The sequence below is a fragment of the Rhineura floridana genome, chromosome 10, assembly GCF_030035675.1.
Source record: "Rhineura floridana isolate rRhiFlo1 chromosome 10, rRhiFlo1.hap2, whole genome shotgun sequence".
In the NCBI taxonomy this organism is placed as follows: Eukaryota; Metazoa; Chordata; class Lepidosauria; order Squamata; family Rhineuridae; genus Rhineura; species Rhineura floridana.
The window spans coordinates 43,017,770-43,040,184 of record NC_084489.1 but is presented as its reverse complement, the minus strand read 5'-3'; positions in this window follow the sequence as shown (position 1 = coordinate 43,040,184).

The following is a 22,415-nucleotide window of genomic DNA, read 5'->3' as shown; positions in this document are numbered from 1 at the left end:
TCTCAAAGTTTTAGGCTTGGTGGCAGAACGGAATCCTCTGGTTACAGTTCTTGAGATCCAGCTTGTCTGGACAAAATGCAGTAAGGAACATTTTCAGAAAATGGGGTAAAAACCTAAAACAGCCAAATGCAGAAGGGCAGTAGTTACTTGTGTTTTCTTCACTCTATATAGGATTAATGGGGAATGTTCATTTTGGTGTACGTAGTCACGTTGCCTACTTTTATGGAAATTATGGGATTAAATCAAAATTAGTAGAGAGACTAGAAGAAGGAGATGGTTTTGCAACTGAAATTAAATCCCTTAGTCTTTAATGCATGGGTGGGGAACCTGTGGCCCTTCAAATGTTGGACTTCAACTCCCATCAGCCCTGCTAATGATGAGGGGTAAATATGAAAGTTGTAGTCCAGCAATATCTGGACAACAGGTACCCCAACCCTGCTTTAATGGCTTCATCTAGAAAGTTGTACTGATACCATTTCTTTTCGTATTTTCTTTCTTCCAAATGACTGCATTATAGACACTCATTGCGTCCTTGCATGGAAGTCCCTGAGTTTTTGTCTTGTTACTAAAGTAGGGGAAATGACATCAGTGTGCACCCCCAGGTTCTACCTACACTTCATACACACTGTACAGAGCATCTTCTCACTCCAGCTGTATTCATTTATGGGTTCACCTTGGAAATAAACACTAGATTCATAGGCTCCAGCTGTCACGATACATTGGAGCCAATCCTTCGTCCTGACAAATCACTCTTCGGCTGTTTTTGCCTTTGGGATCATTTGTTAAAATGCTGCTAGTATGAGTTGTTAGATGATCAGTCTTCAGGGTCCAACTCTTTCCCTAAGGTGTCTCTATAGTTAAATATTTCCAGGGAAGGCTGATGGGCAAATAAGCTCAGGGCAAGAATAGGAGTGTTAGGTATGTATTTTCAACACACTATTTTCAACTTTGAGAGGTTGAACCGTTTGTAGATTTAGGACAATGGTGTGGAACCTGTGGCCCTCTAGATGTTGTTGAACTACAATTCCCATTATCCCTGTGTTACCATTTTTCCACTCACTGCCATAGACACTCCCCACAGACTCTGCTGCTACTCTCCATAGATTGTTCACCAGTGTTTCTAATAGGATTGAAATAATTCTAGAACATGGAAACCCTCTTCCTGATAATTCATGTGATGTTGTCAGTGTTATAGGAACATAGTAAACTGCCTTATACTGAGTCAGACCATCAGACCATCTAGCTCAGTTTTGTCTACCAGTCTTCTTCAACCTTGGGTCCCCAGATGTTGTTGGACTACATTTCCATCAACTCCAGCCAGCTTAGGCAATGGCCAAGGATGATGGGAGTTGTAGACCCAACAACATTTGGGGACCCAAGGCTGAAGAACAGTGGTTCAGCCTGTCCAGGGATTCAGGCTGGGTTTTCTCTCAGCCTTATTGAGAATGCCAGGGATTGAACTTGAGACCTTCTGCATGCAAGGCAGATGTTCTACTACTGCCAGAAATATCCAATATGAGATTCTTAACAGGGACCTTATTGCGGCAAAGCTACATGAAACATTGTTGCCTGAAAGTATCATCACAGCACAAAATTATTGAACATTAGTGTTGTCAAATTCCCGGTTGTGAGGATTTTCTCCCACTCTGTAGGCTTTTAAATGCAGTGGAATGTGACTAACCAAGAAAGCATGTATGCACACATGAAGAAAATGGATCAGTGTGTTGTACTGCCATGCACTTTGAGCACAAATTATCACCACATACCACTGAGCAGTTCTAAATTCTCCTTGAAAAAGGCACTGTCTGGTGAGGACCACAGGTTAGCCACCCCTGGCTGAGGAAATCTTTAGCAATGCTGATTGGGGACTGCTGTGAGACTGAGCAGTGAGACATGCCAGGGGTAGCACTACCCAGGTTTTGGATTCCTTCATGGGAGGAGAGTACTAGATTGTTTGGTTTATTATAAATACTCAAGTAGAGCATAAGTGGAATGCAGGCAAATGGCAGTTGCACTCCTACCAGGCAGCAGATTAGTCATCCCCACATCAGACCTCCAGAGAAAGAGTGTATGTACAGAGCCAGCCCTACCATTAGGTAGGGTAAAGCGGCCACCTAAGGTAGAGGATGCTGAGCTGGGGTTAAGGGCATCTGCAGCAACTCCCCTTGCTGTACCATGGTCATTCCCCTCTGTAGGAGGACAGAGTTGTGTGTTTACATGGTGTGCCTTGTGCCCCCTAAGCTAGTCTGCTGCCCTTAGGTGTGAAGGAGGACTCCATTCTGTCCCTAGTGTTGAAGTGAAATTCAACTGCCAATCCAGTTGGTATGCATGTGTGTGTGTGAGTGAGTGAGAGACATCTTTGCCTTTGCCTTAAGGCAGTGAAATGTTCTGAGCTGGTCCTGGAGAGGAGGACATCCTATACCCCCAGATCCTCCCAGCCTTAACTCTTAGCTGTTTTTCTACTTCTTTCTTTCTCTATGTCAAAACTGCCTCTTTTGTTCCTTCACACACACAAACACACCTTACTCCACCTCCCCTTAGTGATGGTAATGGCACAGTAAGAAGGGTGTGCCACTTCCCAAGCTCTCCTTGCTCTTCCATTCAAACGCTCATGGGAGATCTCCAGCTATTTCCTAACCATTAGCTCTCAACCTGGGCCATTAATATGCCTAACAAAAGGAATGACCTGGCCAGCAGCCATTAGCAGTGTGATATGCAGGGCTCACAAGCGCAAGAGCGATTGGCCATAAATGCAGAGAGCTTAAATAGGCAATATTTTACAGAATCTATTAAACAGCCCTTTCAATAAAGATTGACTTGGCTAAAGAGGTAGAAGGACATAGGGCTCATCCAAACGGAGTGGGATAATCCACGTTTTCCATATCCGGTTTGTCATCTGACAGTCCTCACTTTCCCTGTTTGTTCGCTCTTTCCCAATAAAAAACCCCCGCTTTTTTTGTGCCCACACACACAGCAAGAGGACCCGTACTTCTTCTCACTTTTCCCCAGCTCCGCCCATAACACTCCCCGCTATCAGCCAATTGGTCCGCAAAAATATGATGTATGCTTCTCTCCCCCTTTGCAACAAAGCACAACAAGGCGCATGCACTTGAAAGTACGAGCACGAAAGTTTGAATTTCCTAATGGTTTGGTAGTAGTGGCTGTAATGGAGTTCCTTGTCGCTCACCACTCTGGAGCAGTGCCAGCTGAGCGGGGGGTGTCTCCAGGTGCCCCTGACCATCCAGGGGGATTGTGGGCAGTGCAAGGGATCAGCACTTGTAATCGCTGGGCGAATCCCCCCATAACCCTTGGGCTCATTAACTGCAGGGTTCAGCCCCGGACTATTATGCGGCTCGGCGGCAGGAATGCTGCCCCTGAGGGAAGCAAACAGCCCCCCCCACGTGTGGCCGCTCTTGGCTCGGGCAGGGAATGCGGGCAAACAGCCCCACGTGCTGCTGTGTCAATCTGTGCTGAAGCAACCAGCACAGGCTTTGCAGTGTTCCCTCTGATAAAAGAAACATGCAAACCACTTATATGCCTATAATTCCTGTATTTTTGTTTGTCTGTATTTGCGATATTTTGCAAAACTGACTGTTTCTGGAGATACACATGATTGCAATTCCACTTATTTCTCCAGAACAGCAAGTAATGATGTGTCATGTCTAGGAAGGTAGACCACCAGTCTGTATGGTTGCGGGTGGCTGAGACACTCTAACAAACCACTCATATGCCAATAATTCCTGTGCATTTTTTGCTTGTATTTGCCATATTTGCAAAAGCGACTGTATGCTTTTCAGCTCATCTGGGCTGGGAGAACCTGCAGGCTGTGGTTGAAATTGAGAAGACTCAAAGAGAGTAGCCTTGCAGGCAGGAAAGCGAAATTGAATAAGGGTGCATGAGTGTCTGTAATCCAAGAGGAAAGCCTCTATTTCTCTTCTGCTCCCCTCTCCCTCCACTCTGGATGCCTGGAAGCAAAGACCAATACATTCAAGAAGGGCATTTGATGCAGGGGGTGAGGGGTGGGAGGTGGAGGTTAGGCAAAGATAAATATTTTCTCCCGTGAAAAAGTTTACGAACAACCACAATTGCAGATCTCACCCTGAGCGGCTGCCCAGTTTGCAGGCTGGCTAAAAATTAACCGCTGTTGCTGCTTCTGCGCAAATGCGCTTTTTTGCATCTGCGCAGTAGAAGTTGCAGGGGGTGGGGCCCAATACCACACCATTGCTCTGATAGGTTCCTTTTTCCCTGGCTTTCCCCGGACATTCGTGCACATACGCAACAGTGGAAATATGTGATTGGCTGAGAATGAGGGAAGGGATATGGGGAACCGCCCAAGAACCCCCCATCAAACGCCCACAGCTGTAAAGTCCGTGGTATTGCATCCAAGCGCCTGAAGGTACAGCGGATGATTCCTGGTTTAAAAAAGCAAATCGCATGATTTGCGGTATTGCAGGAGCTGATTTAACCACGTAAAAATGTGCAAAAGCATGCGTCGTCATATAGATGACCGAAAAATAATGAAAACACAAAGTGATCATGTCGCACATTTTACAGTCGTCTGGATGAGCCCTAAGATTTAACCATTTGGACATAGAACAGTAGACTCTAAATATTCCTTTTCCAAATTGCTCAGCAACAATATTTGAATCATAGTTGCCCTAGGCTCCTGCCAGGAGGAAGGGTGGGATATAAATCAAATAATAAATAAATGAAATAAATTGCCTACAAATAAGGTTAAATAAAGCCCCTCCCCAGTTCTGAAGGTTTCGTTCCTCAACATTTTGGCAAAGTCCAACCCTGAGCATGTTTGAGGCAATACAAGACATTTTAATGGTTGCGCACATGGATTATTTCTAGCCTTTTTTGGAAATTTTAGCACAATTTGTAGGTTTGAGTCAACTTCTCGCTCTGGAGAGAAGGCGAATATAGATGGGTGAGGAAAACTAGTGTTAAACAAATGTAGTTTCAGAAGGAGTCACCAGATGGCACAATTGAGCCTTGAATATATCTAGAATTGCTTTTAAGAAATCCTGCTCTTAACCTCACTGAAATCAATGGAAGCATTTTCCACTGTTTAATATCAAAAAGCTGAAGCACAGTATTCTGCAAAATATATGCTAAAATCTGAATTTGAACTTGTTCCTGTGACCATACTCAGTGCTGACTGTTGTGATCTAATTGTGACGTTTCATAGGAAATTGTAAAGATAGCATTATAGAATTATTTTGCATTTCTCTCACTTTGTTTTTGCTTGTTGAAAGCCAGTGTGGTGTAGTGGTTAAGGTGTTGGACTACGACCTGGGAGACCAGAGTTCAAATCCCCACATAGCCGTGAAGCTCACTGGGTGACCTTGGGCCAGTCACTGCCTCTCAGCCTTGTGAAAACCCTCTTGATAGGGTCACCATAAGTCAGAATCTACTTGAAGGCAGTACATTTACATTCTTGCTTGTTCTTCATAGTAACATTTGGAGGAGGATGGGCATTTCCATGAATATCCGCTGTGACTTGGACCTTAAATTTTGCCACCCTGGCCTCTGACTGGGAGGAAGAGAGGGATATAAATTAAATGATAAATAAATAAATTCATCTTAGAGGTCTTTAAATACTATGAAATTGGGTACCATTTTTGCCTACATTGAAGTCATTTTTTTTAAATTAAACACAGCTAAAATATTTCATAAACATGCCCAAAGACATGCATAGAAATAAATCCCATTGATTACCATTGGTCTCCCAGGTTTCTAAATGGTGTTGGGAGAGTGTAGCAATTTAGAGACATATCCTTAACAAGAAACATTGGGATGGGAGTTTAGAGATAAACCTTGGAAATTGGTGTGAGGAAGTGGAGCCTGACTGCCTGAAGAAGTTCCAGCAGAAAACTAGTTGCAAATGCTAATAAGTAAATCCACCATGTTAACTCTTGTCTCAAGATACTGAAACCAAAGTAGAGAGTCTGCCCAATTAGAGCTGTTCTCCACTAGAGAAGGGAATTTTGCATTGGGTAAAAACAGTTTACGAGTCAAGAGGTCAGATCGCTGAAATCATCCTGGCAGGTTAAATGCCTGCAGAATAAAAAATGTCTTAAGTAAGCCATGAAAAGAAAAATCAAGGAAGAGGAGCTGAAGAGCCTCCTGTGGCAAGGAGTTTCATTGGCTAGACCAGTGGTCCCAAACTTTTTTTCCCCGTGGACCGCTTGAAAATGGCTGAGGGTCTTGGTGGACCACTTAATGATTATTCTACCTATTATAGCAATTGTGATGCGCTGTGCGAGATGCTATATGATTCTTAAATGTATTTTAATTTTTAACCCATATTTTATGGTTTTAATTTTTCTCATAGTTTAATTCTTTTTTAATAGTATACTTCTGTATGCTTTAATTGGTTTTGTTTTTAGTTGTAAGCCGCTCTGAGTCCTATTGGAAAAAGGGCGGGGTAGAAATAAAGTTTATTATTATATTATTATTAATTGCTTCTTTTATTTCTTATATGTTATATAAGGTTGTATCCCATAGAATTCAAATTGCAATGCAATAAAATACAATATAAGAAATAAGAGAAGTATTTAAAATACAAATAAAAATCTATCTGAATATTTACCTCGGTGGATGTGCTCTCTCCTGTCTTCAAGCACAAATAACCTGCAGACCACCTGAATGATGCTCATTGGCCACTGGTAGTCCACAGACTACAGTTTGGGAACCCCTGGGCTAGATGCAGTCACAGAAGAGGCTGTCTCTTGCATCCTGTCCATCCATGCGTCCATTCTCTTTAAGGTGTGAATAAAAGCACACACACCTTGGTCTTAAAGATCACTTTTGTAGTTTTATTATCATATTTAATAGTGCAATCTGAACAATACCTTTGAACCATTAAATTCAATAGGGCTACCTCTAGGTAAGTGGGGTTAGGATTACAGCTAAAGTCACTAAATATGTCAATACCCTTTTAATTTACAGGGTTCTGTAAGATATTTAGAGAAGAAACCTGTAGTCCTTAAACTACCACATTAAAACTTGAGTTACAGTACCAGTTGGGTTATGATGTGATTCAGGAATGACAAAGCTGGTTGAATGATGTAAGGGAACATGTAAAGGCAAAGAGTTGGCCAACATTAATATAAATGCTAGATGATCCTATGCATATTTATTTAGAAGTAATTCTTGATTTAGGATTTGTCAGCACCATGATGACTATGCCACAGGTTAGTGCTGAGCTGAACTTGATTTAGCCAACAGCTGCCTTGAAGCATTTACCTTGAATATATTTGGGAATGAATATAAATGTTATCAACAGCTATCTATGCAAAGTTCACATAAAAGGAATATATGTTCTTCTTAGAGCAGGGATGGGGAACCTCTGCCCTTCAGATGTTGTTGGACTACAACAACAGTCAGGCCCAGTCAGCATGGACAATGGTCAAGGATGATGGGCTTTGTAGCCCAACAACATCTGGAGAGCCACCAGTTCCCCATCCTTGTCCTTGATTATAAAACAATTATACCCTTAGAGAACGAATCACAGATTATGTCACTGTTTAGATGTCATAGCCCCAAACATTTAATCTATTACAAGGAGTGAACATGTGGATCATTTATTAATCTCTCTTTTTTATGGTAGAATATTTCAATTAGCTGTTTTACTTCCTTTGGCAATGTCAGCTTTCCGTGACTTTGCTTTGAGCCAAAAACAAAGTTACTAGGATACAGCGAGTGGGATTATTCCATTGCTTCGTTAAACCAGATAGAAATCTCTTGAGACTTCTCAGACTTCCTGATCTGTGTTAGAAAGGCAACGGCAAAGAGAACTTTATTCCAGTTCAGATCTAAACCACCTTTCTGTTCATTGCTATGTTCTTAATGCCTTCAAAGGAGGAGACTATAGGGGAGAGTAAGGAATACATTTTGCTCAAGCAGTGGGAAAGGGCCATTGCAATGGCTGCACCACAAGCCTAGGATAGTTTCAGTCAATTGATTTTTAATGCACTGATTTAACAAACTGCCTCCATTTTGCACACTACTTACTCTGTGTGATTCAGGGTGGTAGACTTAACATCAGTTGAATATTTTTTACATAAGTAAAATTGAAGCCTAACATATGATATATATACTGAGGGAAAAGCAACTCAGCTGAGCAGCTCATTCATTTGGCAACAATGTTGCCATGGTCTGAGGACCTCACTGCCCAGGCTACATTTGATCCTATTTCAGATAGACATCAATTTTGTGTGGATACCTATTTGGACATCTGGAAGGCTTATATCAGTGGTTCCAAAACTTTTTTCCCCCACGGACCACTGGAAAATTGTTGAAGGTCTTGGCAGACCACTAAATGATTTTTCTGCCTGTTGTTGCAATTGTAATGCATTGTGCTAGGTGCTGTATGATTTTTAATTGTGTTTTTACACATGACACGTGGTTTTACATGCCATGTGACATGCCACAGATGACATGAATGAAACTCATGGACCACTAGTGGTCCAGAGACCATGGCTTATATAAGCCCTGGCTTATATTAATTTACATGTTTAACTCAAGATGCATGTACTGATTGTTACTGTATCTATAATGTAAACTGATGGTGGTTTATTGTTAGTATCAGTTTATTCACACATTTCTTTTTCCCATTTTTTCTTTATTTTTTCTATTCTTTTTCCTTGCCTTTGTTAAATTTTCAAATAAAATTAAATTAAAAACCAATGTTGATGGATAACTTTAAGGATGAAAATCAAACAGACTAATGCTGCAGTCCTATACATCAGGTGGGGAACCCATGGCCCTCCGGATGTTGATGGACTTCAACTCCCATCAGCCCCAGCTATAGGGTCAATGGTCAGGGATGATGGGAGTTGTAGTTTAGCAACATCTGGAAGGCTACAGGTTTCCTGCCCCTGCTGCACATGCTTACCTGGGAGCAAGTCCCACTGAACTCAGCAGGACTTGCTTCTGCATAGACATGCAAGGAGTGCACTGTAAATGTTCCCATTAATATTTAACTCAGCTTTGTTCTCTTCAGACAATTGCAACTAGGGATGGGTGAGACTTTTGATTCAGTTCGCATTTCAAGCAGAGTTTATCAAATTTGCAATTTCTTAAACAATATGAGAACCAAAACACAGCCATCCTTCAAAATTTGCATTTATTCAAATTTTGGGATGCAGTTTGCCAACTAAACAACATTTACAAAAATGCATATATTAGGGGAAAGCATGCATAAAAAAGAACACATGAGTGAAAATAACATGCAAAAAGGCATGAAATGATGAGAAATGGCTTGCAATAATATGTACCTTTGTCAAAACTGCCTACAGAAATGTGTTTATTTGGAGCAATTCACATTAAAATGGTGGGGAATTTTCATGAGGATTTGAAAAAAAAATCCGCAGATAGCTGTAGAAATGTAGAGAACTAAATTTAACATTGGAAAAATGAGAAACTAAGAGAACTGAAACAGACAAATTTTCCATTCTAATTGCAACTAAATCAGCTTAAGTGCAAATAAGCTGTCTTCAGTGCCATATAAATCATGCCATTCAACTCCTTACAATTATACCAGAGAGAGCTCTTTTGGAATCAGCTTGTGATGACACTGTGATGAAAGTGGCATTGTTTTCTGGGCCAAGCGGCATTTATTTACTAAATGTTTTTCCTTGTACCGAGTCTGACATTTAAGTCTTCATTTCTTCTCCTAGTACCCACTTCAAGATTCAGCTCTTGACTAGGCTTCATATATGCTTATGTTGCAAAGGTTCTCTGGGTTGAACCTCTGAGTCAAACATTTGCAATGCCAGAGCCAATATTTTGTGAGCTCAGCCAGGCTCCATTTATCCTCCTTTTCTTCTCCATTCCTGTTTTATACTTGTAGGGAAACTGAAGCCTCCTTGCTCCTGAAGGGATGAAACGCCCTGCTGAGAATCCACTGGTGTGTGCTTCAGTGTTGCATTAACCTCAGTGGTGTTTTGCAGGCTTCTGCTCTTCCTCTGCTTCCCACTCAGCTTAAGATTTAACTTGGCAGCTCTTCAGGTTCTCAGTGTAACTGGTTTGACTGTTTACCATCCTATTCATCCACCCACATGTGAAAAATAAAGTAAAAACCCAAGATGTCAAAAGTCAGTGTTGTCTTTTATTTTATTTTAGACAAGCAAAACACAAGAAATATGGAATATCTGAGAATTGTGGCAGAAGCATAGCCTTAGTTGTGAGCCCACGTATTTGTAAGAATGCTGAAGCAAATGCCCTGAAGCCTAGCTCTTTTTGCTAGGCTAATATTCAAGCCATTTAAGAGGATGGTTGCTTAACTGTTGCTGTGACTACAATCTGTTTTAAACGTGGAATCAATCATACAGATCTTTCATGAGCATCCAAATGACAAACGAATCTTGTTAATTAATGAAGGCAAAATAACAGTCTGCTCCAGGCAAAATGAAGTACTGTTGATTTCAGTTAGTTGGAGGTTTGAATCTCTCCCAGTTGTGTCTGCCAGGTTGCTCTGAAGCCTTTTGTTCATGGAATGCCTCAGAGTTCCATCTTGTCCTCCGTGCTGTTTAACATCTCCATGAAACCACTGTGAGAGGTCATTCAGGGATTTGGGCCCAGGTGTCACCAGTTTGCAGATGATAGTCATGGAAAAGCCATTTCTCTGTGGTAGAGCATCTGTTTTGCATGCTGAATGTCCCTGGTTCAGTCCCTGGCATCTCCAGGTAGAGCTGAGAAAGTCCCCTGACTGAAACCACTGCTAGTCAGTGTAGATAATACTGAGCTAGATGGATCCACAGTCTGGCTGTGTATATCCTGTGTTGTACCTCTAGTTTCCATGAGGTTGTTCTGATGTGGATGAGTGTGAATAAGCTGAAACTTGATCCAAATAAAATGGAGATGGTCGTCCTAATCCTGTTCTGAATAGGGTTTAAATCAACATGTGAGGAGGGGAGTGGGTTCATGGGTACACTAGCTCTGCTCCATCTCATTGTCCTAAGTGTGTTCCAGGTTGACACTCTGCAGCAGGAACGGCTCCTGCACATTTTGGAACCCTGGTTTTCCAGGGACATAAACCCCATTCAAGATGCCTGAATAGGGCTGCTGTTGAATGGGAGTTTTACTAACCTGGATGGAGGTATGCATACTGTTTTCATGGGGTTACACTCTGCCTTTAGAATCAGGTTTGCAATTGGGGGTTTCTCCTGAGCCATATTCACGGTTTACTTGCATGTTGACATTCATGTGTGTAGCAATAGGAGCAAGGCTGTACTATCAGCCCTGCCCCTCTATTTGTGTGTGTGAGGCACTGACATTGCTTCCCTGCCACTGAGATTTCCTGCTTGGACCTCCAAGCTCATGTCAATACTCCAGCTCAACTGCATTTAGAGGGCCCCCAACCCCACATTATCTTTAGCTGTTTGGGTGTCATCATGGCTAAGCCAGTGGGGTCAAACCGGAATCTGAGAGACCAGAGTTCAAATCCCCACTCGGCCCTGGAGCTCACTGGATGACCTTGGGCCAGTCACTGTTTCTCAACCTAACCTACCTCACCGGGTTGTTGTAAGGATAAAATCGGGGGGGGGGATTATGTTGGTATACCACCTTCAGCTCCTTGGAGGAAAGGTGGGATATAAATATAAATAAAAAACAGGATCTTTTCCTAGTTTCGGTTGGTTTGCTATCTGGAAAGAGCAGACCTTCTCTCTAGTACCCATGCACTCGTTACATCTCAGCTGGGCTGTGTAATGCTCTCTACAAGGTGCTGTCTTGAAAGATAGTTCAGAAACTGCAGTAGGTTCAAAATACAGCCTCCAGGTTGCTGGTAGGAGCAAGACAGTCACTACACATTTTACACCATTGTAATTATAACTACATTGGTTGCCAATTAACTTCTGGGCTCTGTTTGGATGACTTTAAAAGAAGATTGGACAAATTCATAGAGGATAAGGCTGTCAGTAGCTACTAGCCACAATGGTTATGTTACCCTTGCACTGTGGGAGGCAATATGCCTCTGAATACCAACTGATGGGAACTGCAGGTGGGGAGAGCACAATTGCACTCATATTCTGCTTGCTGGCTTTCCAGAGGCATCTGGTTAGCTACCCAGAAAAGAGGATGCTGGACTAGAGGGGCCTTTGGCCAGATCCAACAGGGCTTTTGTTATGATTTCAACCGTTAAAGTCCCTTAGCCATCTAGGACCAGATTATCTGAATGATAGCTTGCCCATATGAATCTACCCATGCCCTTAGATCACCTTCTGATGTCCTTCTCTCTGGTCCATGATTAGCAGTTATCAGATTAGTGGGTACCCAGGATGAGGCTTTCTCAATAGTGGCTCCACAATTTGGGGGTGTCTCGACCCACTATGAGCAAATGTCAGATTGACCTGAATTCACCTGATTCTGTTTGGGATCCAGGATTTGTCTGGAGCTGGTGCATAGCCCTATTTACCAGGGGCCTCTGAAATATAGTCTCTCTCCATGCATGCTCCACTAGCCATGTAATAAAAGTAATAATTTCCATTTATATATATAATTTATTACGGTCAAGGACCAGCAATATAATTTACATTTGTATAACACTTTCAAGTGTTCAAAGTACTTCACATGCATTATCTAGTTGTAATCCTTACAACAACCATGTAAGGTTGTATTTTTCCCCATAATAATAAATGCAGATGGGGGGAGAGTGGCTTGCCTAGAGACACCTAGTGAGTTTATGGCAAAGGGTAAATTCAAGCTGCGGACTTCTGGATTCATAGGTTAGTCAGTTTAGCCACCATGTTAAACATGACAATCATTTTCGTAGATTATATGTATATAATACATACACATACATCTCCATCTTTTTTATTATTTGCATTATTTGTTGTGTGTGCATGTTTTTGTGTGGGTGAAAATATCCACATGTATTGAAATAGCATCCTATTTCCTGGAATATGTTGCCAAAATACACAGTGGAACCATTTGAACATTCTGCATGTGAAACAGACAAAAATGGCTTCCCCTGAGGGCTGCAGTTACTCAGAGTATGCTGGGATTAATAATGGAATAATGGTGTGTGGGTTTCTGAGGTCATTATTAACCAATAAATAGAGGATTAATGGCTGGTTAGAGGATTTAATGACTTCTTTAAACAAATTTAAGCAAAGTCTTGCTGAGGGCATTCCATGGCTTTCTCTCTTTCCCCCCTCAGTCATTATTTTACCCTCTGTCATCTGAGAGATTTACAGTACAATCATCTGTCTGAAATGGAAATGGACTGCCTTCAAGTTGATCCCAATTTATGGCGACCCTATGAATAGGGTTTTTATGGTAAGCGGTATTCAGAGGGGGTTTACCATTGCCTCCCTCTGAGGCTAGTCCTCCCCAGATGGCTAGGGTCTGCTCAGCTTGCCACAGCTGCACAAGTCAGCCCCTTCCTTGTCCTCAACTGCCAGCTGGGGATCAACTGGGCTCCTTGGGACTATACAGCTTGCCCACGGCTGCAGAGATGGCTTTACTCCTTAGTAAGTGAATATAGGATTACTGCTTTAGCTTCTGAAATATCTGGTATCATCATAATTGTATCAAGTAGCTGGTATGATCATCACCAGTTAGGGGAAGGGCTGTAGCTTGGTTGTAGAGCAGTTGTTTTGCATGCAGCAGGTCCCAGGTTCAATCCCCAGCATCTCCAGTTAGGGCTGGGAGAGACCCCTGTCTGAAACTCTGGGGAGCCACTGCCAGGCAGTGTAGGCCATACAAAGGACACATCCACACCAGACATTCATTCCACTTTAAACAGTCTTGGCTTCTCCCAAAGAAGACTGGGAACTGAAGTTTATGAAGGGTGCTGTGCGTTATTAGGAGACTCTGTTTCTCCTGACAGAGCTCCAATGGCCATAGTGGTTTAACAGTCAGCCCTTCTTCCCAGAGAATTCTGGGAATTGGAGCTCTGTGAAGGGAATGAGTCTCCTAACAACTGGTGAGACAGACCAGTGGTTTGTAAGGCAGAGTAAGGCAGAATTCTGTGTTTCTATGTTCTATCGTCATCGATGTTATGTTATGGTTTATTTTTATGCCGCCTTTTGGCCAAAAAGGCCCTCAAGGCGGCTCACAAAAGTTAAACACAAATACAAAATACACATCAGAAAAGAACAATACAGTTTACAAAAAATTAAATAACAAACTATTAACATTGTTAAAAAAGCAACAGCAACATTATTGTTTTAAACTGTATATTGCTTGTTTTTAATTGATTATGGTTTTTATTTGTAAGCCGCCCTGAGTTCCTTGGAAATAGGGCGGGGTATAAATATTTTAAATAAATAAATAAATAATAATAAACATCTTTCAATAACAATACAGTAACAACCAGTCCTTTCCTAATGTTTTGACGGTGTCTACTAGTCCTTAACATCAATGTATTGACATCAAAGCGTGGTGCCACTGGGGTGTCCTGCTGGTACTGCACCTGCCAGTCCTGGTGCAGGAAAGGGAACAGGAGCAACCCCAGCTTTTTGCCAACATAGACAGTGTCCACAGCAAAATAATACTTCAGCTTGGTCACGGGAATGAAGCGATCAGTGTTCTGGCCCACAATCTCCTTGCTCGTGTGTGTGTCTGGTCATCAGTTCAAAATACACCTCAGCTGCTGCCGCGTGTCAAATGGCAGGCCGTGCATTGCATTGTACTTTAGCAGCCATTTTAATGCACTGGCAAGTGTTATAGAATTGCTTCCTTAGTCTCTGCTTGCTTATTGTGCCTTATCCTTTGTACAAGAAATGACACCTTGAGCTCCTTTCAGGGACAGCAGGATGGATGTACATGCATCCATACATATTTTGGGTACTCCCTTCATCTTTTTTGTCAGATGATCAATATCATCATGATTATTTTAAAAAAGGTAATTCAGGCACGATGATATGCAGGTTTAATATCTCAATTTTATTTCGCCAAGGTACATTCTGAATTTATCTTAGAATATTTTTGTCTCTGTGTGTGTGGTTGTTCATGTATGAGCGCAATCCAACCAAAATTAGTGTTTTTGAGTTCAATTTGAAAGCTGCATCCTATGTCCACTTACCTGGAAGTAAGCCATATTAAACATAATGGATTTTCTGGGTAAGACATATTTAGGATTACACATTTTCCATAGAAATAAATAGGACTTAAAAGTACTTGACTCTGACTTACCTGCAGTGATTTGGGTTTTCTGGAAAATTCTGAATTTAAAAAAAACACGCCATGAAATCAATGGAGATATACTTTTGCTTATTTATTTGGCTTATGTTTAGTAAACAAATCTAAAAATACATTACAAATTAGATGGAATGTGGCCTCTTCTATCAGTTCATTGAGAAGGGATAGACAAGTCATACTCTCTCAGGCCACATTTGCACCCTACATTTAAAGCTGTATTATACTACTTTAAAGGTCATGGCTTCCCCAAAGAATTCTGGGAGCTGCAGTTTGTGAAGGGGGCTGAGAGTTGTCAGGAGAACCCTATTCCTCTCACAGAGGTACAATTCCCAGAGTTCCCTGGGAAGAGGGATTAACTGCTAAATCCCTCTGGAAATTGTAGCTCTCTGAGATCAAGAAGCTGGAGCAAGGCCATAGTCCCTGTGTTTCACTCTCTGTAAAAGTCATCCATCTGGGTAACCAAGGCTGATGTAAGGCTGAATCCAGACTGGAATGAATTTAAATAAGCTTCCAAAATATCTGGTATCAAGAATGCTTGTGGCTGCCCCACCACAACTCTATTCACCACCTTCCCTAAGAAGGGGGTATTTACAACTGATTGATAGTTATTCCAATCAAAGGGGTCCCGGGCTAGTTCATTAGGAATGGCTGCACCACTGTCTCTTCCTAGATATCAGGGATCACCCGCTCAGGCAAGGAAATGTTAACAATGCTCTGGACAGAACCAGTCAAACCCCCTCTGCTAGATTTAATAAATCAGGAGGGATGGGGGGGAGGGCATGTGGTTGGGTGTAAAGCCGCCAGCACCTTGTCCACATCAGCTGACTTTACAGGCTGAAACCATGATGCATCATTGGCTACTTCATCTAGAACTGAAACAACCACAAAGTCACAGTCACTCTGAAGCCGAGCAACTTTTTCCTCAAGATGTTCTACTTCCACTGTTGGAGGCAGTATGCCTCTGAATAGCAGTTGTGGGAATTAAAGCAGGGAGAGTGCACTCATGTCCTCTTTGTGGGCTTCCCATGGTTGGTTGATATGACTATGACTATGAGTACAGGATGCTTGTCTAGATGGGTCTTTAGCCTGATCCAGTAGGGCTCTTCTTGTGTTCTCTCTCCCCACTCTCTGCTCCCTGCTGTGTGTAAATATGAGTTAGGATTGCTCTGCCTGTTAATAATTAGTGTTAAGAAACAAAGCATTTCTAAAAATGGGGGAAATTACACAGAGATATATAGTAGTGGAATATTTTCTATATTTCTTTTCTGTGGAAAAATGTCTACCCCCCCCATCTGTGCCCTATATTTCTATAGGCAATCCTACACGTATGAAAATGTCTAGTAAGTGTGCCAGGTTTGTCAATTATTTAATGCAGTTATTTTCAATTTTGTCCATTAGTATAAGGATCTGACAATGTTAGATTTATAGATATAGAATGACTGAGATTTTTGGCTGTTACAAGCTTTTAGTAAGAAATATTAGATGTGTTTCCATGGGAAAGGCTCAAGAGTTCATATATTTACAAAATGAGTGTGCATTTGCCAAGTTATGAAACAGTATTTGGATGTAAAGTTTGTTTTATTCTGTACTTAACAATGCTTTTATAAACTTCAGAAATAAAATGCCTAAGCTCGATATCTTTAAAGGGAAATATGAGAAAACTCTTAATTTTAAATAAATGTATTGTTTTGCAAGCCTCAGTGTTGCCTTGAAGCAAAATATCACTTTGAGACATCCCTTCTGACATAGTAAGAATAAAACTAGCCAGAGTTCCCATTAAAACATACACCAACTTCAGTTAAAAGGTCTATGAAATAAAACTGCCATAACCTGCCTTCCAAGAACTCGGACAACAACGGGCAGACACACCAGGAGGAAAAAGGAGAACTCGACAACTGGGGTGCCAACAGCAAAGAAGCTCTACATCTTGTTCTGACGGCAATACTTCTAATGTGGGGCACTCACAAAAGAATCTCCTTGGCTGATTTCCATGAGTGGGGAAGAAGTATATGAGAAGTAGTATTTCTTCAGATAGAGGACCTAGATCAGAACTGCAGGATCTCTAGTACTCCAACTCCCATCAGCTCCAGCCAACAAGGCCAATAGTCAGGGATGATGGGAGCTGTAGTGAAGCAATATTTGGGGGCCTAGAGGTTTCCCATCCCTGGTCTAGACTGTGGGTCAAACTATGACATAGTTCTTCACATTTAACGCGTAGGGTTTTTCTTTCAATTTAAAAAATGCAAATAGCATATCAGTATCACAACATGTGCAAAGGGGGTTAACCCTTTCCTCCCCTAGTTTGGTCCTAAGAAAAATCCCTGCCCTGAAGGTGGGATTTGCATTGGGAGAAAATCCAGTGCCGGGCTGTGCTTGTTGGAGGGAGGGAGATATTTTTTTAAAAATGTTCTACAGAGCTATTGCATCAGGTCACCCCTGGTGTGAGGAGATAGAGAGGAGTGGAGACATACAGGCACTTCAGAAGTATCTTGCCAACTTTGCCTATAACTGGGTAGGCAAAGGGAGATGAGACATTGGAAGCCAATGAAGTTATTACCTAGCATGGGGATGGGTAGGTGGGTAGAGGTACAAAAAAAAGCAGTGGTACATGGAGGCAAAGGAGAAGCCAGGAGGAAGGTGAAGAGAGAGCACTGGAAATTATTTCATTTCCAAAGGCTTCCCCAAGACAAGTTATAGTATGTGAGCAACCCCTTAATCTGGGAATGTCCTAAACACCTACCAGTGCAATCCTATACATCTCTACCAAAAATGGAAATGGACTGCCTTCAAGTAGATCCCAACTTATGGCGACCCTATGAATAGGGTTTTCATGGTAAGCGGTATTCAGAGGGGGATTACCATTGTCTCCCTCTGAGGCTAGACTTCCCCAGCTGGCTAGGGCGTGCTCAGCTTGCCACAGCTGCACAAGCCAGCCCCTTCCTTGTCCTCAACTGCCAGCTGGGGGGCAACTGGGCTCCTGGGGACTATGCAGCTTGCCCACAGCTGCACAGGTGGCAGGGCACGTAACCCCTGAGCCACTCACTGTGGGGGTGATCTTTAGCTGGCTCTTGACACCCAGGAGACATGCAAGGGGATTTGAACTCACAGACTCTGGACTCCCAGCCAGGCTCTCCTCCCCACAGTGCTATACCAGCTGTCTCTACCCCACTGAATTCAATGAGGCTTACTTCCACGTAAGTGAGGACAGGAGTGCCCACTTGCAGAGGAAAACCACTGAGTAATGGTGGAGCTATGCCTTACTGCTGGTACCTCCGATTTAAGACCAGCTATTATTATTATTATTATTATTATTATTATTATTATTATTATTATTATTATTATTAAACAATAACAACAACAAAATTTCTATTCCTTTCTCTCAGAAGAAACCCAGAGTGATTACCCAGTCAGCAAAGTTTCAGAAACATTTGATCATCTGCAAGGAAACAATCTGGTGGCCACAGCCCTCCAATCTCAAACATTCACCCTTGGTGCATTTTTTATGTTTTGTGACACAGGTGTAACTTCTCTATGCCCTGTGTGCATCATGCATTAATCTATTAGGGCTGTTGCTAAACTCCTGTCTCATACTCTAAAAATGGAACACTTAACCCGTCTGAGATTTTAAAACCTATATTACTCAGAATCCAATTATATTTCAACTTTTGATAGCCTGACAACTCAGAGATAACTTTGCAAAGGAAAATCCTTGGCCTCAAGGAGAGCTCTTGATATGAATATTGGTCTGCATGAGATAATAAATTGCTTTTGTGTAAGCCTAGCACTGAACTTGATTCTCCCACTGTCCAAGCAGTTGCTAATTCATCTTAATGCAATAAATATGTATTCAAGAGAGGACAGTGCAAAGTGTTTAGTCATATATCACATGCACCACTTTGTTCCTCATAATCTGCACTAAGATTCCCCCCCTTTTGTCAAAATTCAAACCGTCTTTGCTCATGAAAACACGTAGTTCATTTCCCATAAATCAGCAGGTATAAATATTTTGCAGCCTGTCTAAATGTTAATGCACACCAGAAGGAGTCCTTTTCCCCAAAATAATGCCGTTTAGTTTTTAGGAAGTAGCTTGAAATGAACTAGAATTTTACAAATCTATTTAGGACTGATTCACACATGATTCTTTTTATCTACCTAAAACAATTTTACACAGCCATGCAAAAATCCCTACAAAACACCATACAAGTATCAAAATGATCAAAACCACACCCCAAAGCCCCATAGCAACAACAACATCATAAAATCATCACCACACTCTATGTACACCTAGTAGCCTTCTTCACCAACCACCATCAAATGCCTTCTGTAAAAATCTTAAGAACATAAGAAGAGCCTGCTGGATCAGGCCAGTGGCCCATCTAGTCCAGCATCCTGTTCTCACAGTGGCCAACCAGATGCCTGGGGGAAGCCCGCAAGCAGGACCCGAGTGCAAGAAGACTCTCCCCTCCTGAGGCTTCTGGCAACTGGTTTTCAGAAGCATGCTGCCTCTGACTAGGGTGGCACAGCACAGCCATCATGGCTAGCAGCCATTGATAGCCCTGTCCTCCATGAATTTGTCTAATCTTCTTTTAAAGCCATCCAAGCTGGTGGCCATTGCACTGTTTCCTGAAGGCCACAAGATTAGTAGTCTGGTCTCCTGTAGGAAATTGTTCTATAACCCCTGGGCCACTTCCCATAACGTCTCCACTTTATACTGAGGTCTTCTGGCGCATGAAGCAAGGGGGCACATAAGGAGAAAAGCAGTTTCTGGAATGTACAAATCTTGGGCCATGACAATCTTTAAAGGTTAGAAACATATTCAGGTGTTTGTCTGAACACATGGTGGTTAAATGTGAGGAGGGAGCAGGGACATGCATCCAAGCCCTATCTCCACATTTCTGTGTGCATCCATTCTCTATGTTCATCAGCCCTGACCTTCCTGTCCTGAGTGGGGAAAGTCTGTGGGGCTTTTTCATGTTTGCTTGATAAGCAGGGTCCCTGATTATGCTGAGAGTTGTACTCACCTTCAGGCAAACATGAGCAAAAGCCAACTGCAGACCTTCCCTGCTCAATATGGAAAGATCAGAGATTGGGCAGGTGGAGCTGATGTACACAGTGATGTTGGGGTTTGCATGGGTGCCCTGACCCCCATCCCTACTTTTAACCGTGGTGTGTTTAGGGAATGAATTCATGATTAGAAAATCATGGCTGCAATTGTATGAAATGCTGGTAGGTGTATCTATAATCCAGCTCTCTTTAGCACCAGGATAATAGGCAGGGATGATGAGAGCTGCAGTCCAATAACTTCTCGAGGGCACCTCACTGGCTGTCCCTGCTGTAGTCCAACACACAAACAGGGAGCTGCTTTATACCAAGACAGTCCATTGGTCCATCTAGTTCAGTATTGTCTACAATGCGTGGCAGCAACTTGCTAGGGCGGTCTTTTCCCACATGATGCCTTCTAGATGTTTTGGACAAAACTCCCATAATCCCTGGCCATGCTGGTTGGGGCTGATGGGAGATGTACTCCAAAACATCTGTAGGTCTCCAGGTTGAGGAAACCTGCTGTAGGGTTTCAGGTGGGAATCTTTCCCAACCCTTCCTGGAGGTTCCAGATCACACACTGCATCTTTACTTAAGCTCGCGTATGCAGACTGATCAGGACCAATCATGTTAGACCCAAAACTTTGTGTCGAACTGCCTTTTCCCTGTTAGTGGCTACTAGAAACAAAAACACCAGACCCAAACAATCAGCTTATAACTACACAACATTGTACTTGCAATCAATTCAATTCAAGACCTTTTAGACAAAAAGTTGCTCATTAAAACCATGAGGACATTTATTTATTTATTTATTTTATTAGATTTGTTAGTTGCCCATCTGGTTGGTTGTCCAGTCACTCTGAACAACGTACACAAAAAAGCATACAAATACATTAAAACAATACAATCTCAACCAAGAATAAATAAAAACCTAACCCTCCCCGAAGGCCTGCCTAAAAAGCCAGGTCTTCAAGGCTATTAAGTTTCTAATATCAAACTATAAAGACAGATTTGTGAAGAAGCATGTTGGTAATTCTTTTGCTGCTCACTAATAAGCCCCTGGGCTGCATTCACATTTTCACATGATCTGAGTTCAGTATGCCAGCTGGACAGAAGGAGCTGGAAACATCTGCATCATGTGTAATCTTTGGCAGCTTGTTCAAAATCACCCGCCTGTACTCTACCCTTTGAAGTTCAGTGCAATACTGGACACTTGATGAAAGTCATTACATGCATAGGATGCTGCCTTACATGAGCCTCTATCTAGCCCAATATTGTCTACACTACTGTTCTTCAACCCTGGGTTCCCAGATATTGCTAGACAACAACTCCCATCAACTCCAGCCAGCTTAGGCAATGGCCAAGGATGATGGGAGTTGTAGTCCAACAATATCTGGGGATCCAAGGTTGAAGAATAGTGGTCTACACTGACTGGCAGTGTTATCAGATAGGGGACTTTTCCACTTGCACCTGGAAATGCTGGGGGTTGAACTTGTCACCTTCAAGCAGATGCTCTACCTTGAGCTATGGATCCTCCTTTCCCTGTCCCTTTGGTAGAGAAACAGGCTTATTTGGGATCCTCCAGATCACCTTTGAATGACTAAAGGGAGAAGGATGTTCCCTTTGACTGCCTATGGATTAACTATTCCAGATTTAATCTATTTCAAAGTCCATTGATCTATCGTTATTTTAGTGGGCTACTGCAGGTCAAAGAAATACAATGCCAAGCCAAGCAGAGAGAGTCCAGATCTAATTACATGATTAGCCATCACATCGTCAGTTTTAAAAAATGACACAGCAGGCATGGGGAGAGCCCTCTCTCCACAGTCATGATATTGGTTAAAATCCACCCTTCCCCGGGAACAGCAGTTAACAGTAGTAAAAAATCTGCCATTGATGCCAATGGAACAGTGAAAATAGCCTATTATTGGTATGGTTTCCCAATTTTTTTAAGTTACTGGGAAAAAAGCTGGGGGGGATAAATGGCTTGCCCATGATCTTCAGTAGTACTCACAACACAAGGTGTGGGCATTTTGAGTTTTAGCCCTACAAGAGATTGTGAGAGATGGTCAAGGAGGGGCTCAGTCTTCCTCTTGTCAATCACCCACACCTCCCCATCACACTTTGAGAACTCCTGCATTAGACCAATAAGAATCACCACCACCTCTTTGTGAGGGGCAAGATATGACATTTTCTGGAAGCAGTGAAACTGTTGTTAC